This window comes from Chiloscyllium plagiosum, unplaced genomic scaffold (assembly GCF_037043375.1).
Source record: "Chiloscyllium plagiosum isolate Xiang-an unplaced genomic scaffold, Cpla_swu_hap1 HiC_scaffold_28, whole genome shotgun sequence".
In the NCBI taxonomy this organism is placed as follows: Eukaryota; Metazoa; Chordata; class Chondrichthyes; order Orectolobiformes; family Hemiscylliidae; genus Chiloscyllium; species Chiloscyllium plagiosum.
In genome coordinates, this window is record NW_028270166.1 from 24753241 (window position 1) to 24756525 (window position 3285).

Consider the following 3285-nt stretch of genomic DNA (forward strand, 5'->3'; position numbering starts at 1 on the left):
CATTGTGTGAAAAGAAAACCATTTTGTTCTGTGACCGTTTGATAGAAGAGGGATATGAAGAAAATTTATTGAGATCTGATTTGGCACTGTCATGACAAGTAACCCACATGATTTTAAATAAGTAGGGAATGTGAAAGGTTTCTTGGAGAAGATGTGTTTAGAAGAAAACTGAAATGGGCTAGCCTTAGCCAAGCAGCTACCAACATGTTTATAAATAAAACCTTGCATCAACTACATGGTATAATTAGACTGTTGGGGGAGGGCTATCACAATTGATGCTGCTATATTTACTATATAATGACGTGAATGAACAAACATTAACATTTAAAATCTCAAAAAAGTGCAACCATCATCTCTCATTACCTCTTTTGATTACCCATCAAATTTTGCAGAGAAAGATCACTATCCTTCAGTGATCTATAACAATTCAAAATAAATTAAACTTTGCTTGACACTTGTAGTGTCAAATGGTCAAAGTTTTGCTTCAATAAATTATTCTGTACTGCAAAATTTGTCTCGTTTCCAAATAGTTTGATATATTGATTTTCTTATTCTTTGGTTAATTTTTGATGCAGGTTTGAGTTAGATGTTCAGTATTTCAGATGTCAAAGTAAGTGCACGCAGTAATGTATAGCTTTTAGAAACTGAGATTGATGAGGGCTTTTAACCAAAAATGCATCAACATCCATTTACCTGCTGAGATAAGCCATGATGTAAAAAGACCCAGTTGTGGAGTTTTAGATTATATATAACGGTGAAGTAAATCAAATCTACTTTGTTCTCCCACTCAAACATTTGTGTTCTGCACACTGGGATACAACAATTTTATAGTTTGCTCTTCAGTAGTACCTGTTCATTTTTGTATTGTCAGTGTTATCTCATTTACACATTGGCTGTTATTGTGCACAGATAAGAATATTGTCTCATGTTTGTTAATACTTGTCTTGATACTGTTTTAAGAAAGAAGTACAAGAGCTAGGAGCATGAGTAGATCGTTCAGCACGTTGAACCTGCTCTGCCATTTAATACGGTCATAACCAATCTCAACTTCTCTTTCCCGACTGCTGTCAACAGTCCTTCAGCCTCTACTAATTAAAAATCTGTCTCAAGTTTATTTAATGCCCTATCCACCCCACAGTTTGTGAATTCCACAGATTCACACCCCTTTCAGAGAAGTAATTTCTCCTCATCTGTTTTAAATCTGCTACTCCTTATCCTAAAGTTATGCCGTCTTGCTCTAGGTTGCCCGACAAGAGGACATGTGTACGTTATCATCTTGTATGTGTCAAACTCTAGAGAGTATAGATGTAAACTTTTCAATCGTTCTTCATAAGCCATATCCCTCATCTCTGGAACCAATCTCATTAACCTCCTCCGAATGACCTCCAATACACTACATCCCTGAAATAATGTGATTAAAGCTGTACTCCGTTCTCCAGGTGTGCTCTCTCTAATCCCTTATACAGTTGTAGCAACAGTACCAACTTTTAATATCTTCCTTTAGCAATAAATGCCAAAATTCCATTTGCCTGTCTTTTTTACGTGTTGTACCTGCATACGGGTTTCCTGTGATCCTGTGCACATAGTACCTAGATCCATCTGCATCAAAGCACTCTGAAGTTGTTCTTTTTAGATAATTTGTCATTCCGACCAAAACGCATAGCCTCTCACTTATCCATGTTAAACTCCATTCTGCCAAATTTTTGGCCCATTCATCTAATCTATCCATTTGCAAAAGTGATTTTTATTGTAATTTCCCACCTATTTTAGCGTCATCTGCAAATTTGGGTATGATACTTTCTAACCTGCATCCAAATCATTAATATACCTTATAAATAGTTTGGGCTGTAAGGCCCAAACCCTGGGCACCAAACTAATTGCATCTTGCCAATCAGAAGAAGACCAATTTGTCCCAACTTACTGCTTTGTTGGTTAGACAAGCTAATAAATTACTGCAACCCCATTTGATCTTGGCTTGCATGTTAATTTTTTTATGTGGCATATACTACAGTTGGATCCCCATTATCCACTTTGCTTGTTACGTTGTTGAAGAACTCTAGCAAATTAGTCATAACCCAATTCACCCCTCTAAAAATGTGCTGACTCCAATGTAGTGTCTTTTTGTCCTGTTTTGCTTCCTTGATATTTGATTCTAACAATTTACCAAGGGCAGATGTTAAACTAACTGGTCTATAGTTTCCTGTGAAATCAGATGTGTAAATTACCAATATTTTGATTTGGTATTAGAATTGTAATGTCAGATAAATGAGGATTCGTTTTTCTTTTTGAAAGTATGTGCTTTGTGTTTAGTCATCTGTCACCTAATGTCCCAATTATTTTTCACCTAAACAACAATTATCTGCAACATTTCTGTAATATGAGTTTACTGCTTGTTGGGAATGCTGTCAAATTCAAAGCAGCAGCATGCAGGAGCAAGTTAGACTTGAGTACATTAATGCTTTACGTGGGACTTCTGACTGCTGATATGTTTTCTAACTCTGAGAAACCGGAACAGGTCATAGTCGTTCGAAACTGCTCTGCTGTTCAATGAAGTTATGGTTGATATCTAACTTTCAAGTTCCTTTGAAGGTTAACACATTCCTTGATTTACCTTAAGCCCAAAGTTTGTCTCTGCTTTAAATATACAATCAACAACTTCGCATCCATTGCCCTCTGTGGTGGTGAATTCCAAGAAGTGTTAAGTTGTGTTCTCAACCTTATTCACGACGGTGAAAAACAATTCCTCGTTATCTTAGTCTCAGGGCAAGGAGGCAGTAATTAAAGATTGTTTTCGACTTCTAGACTTTGCAGCCATAGTAGATAATACCTACTCAGTTATGCCTTTTTGGAGTCTTTTCTGTTTGTGATGTCACCATTCATTCTTCTGAACCACAGGAAATGTAGGCCCATTTACAAGTCACATCATAGAAATTCCCTCTTTCCTAGGAACAACCTACTGAACCTAAGCAGTACCACCTCCAAGATGAGTGTATCCTCTCAGTAAGGAAATCCAAACTCAACACTGATTCTTGTTCTCCAACACTCTTGCAATAAAGGCCAATGTTTCATTCATGCTTTATCTGCATACTAACTTTAAGCTTTTGGCACTCAAATCTCTCAGAACATCAACATTTAACTGGCTATTACCATTTTAAAATATCTTTTTCTACTAAAATAAGTAGCATTTTATTTCCCCTTGCTCTAACTGAAACCTTTTTTGTGATTCATATAGCCTGTCTCCACCCCTTGGCAGCCTCTAGTGATATCCTCCCAACTTTAGTTTTA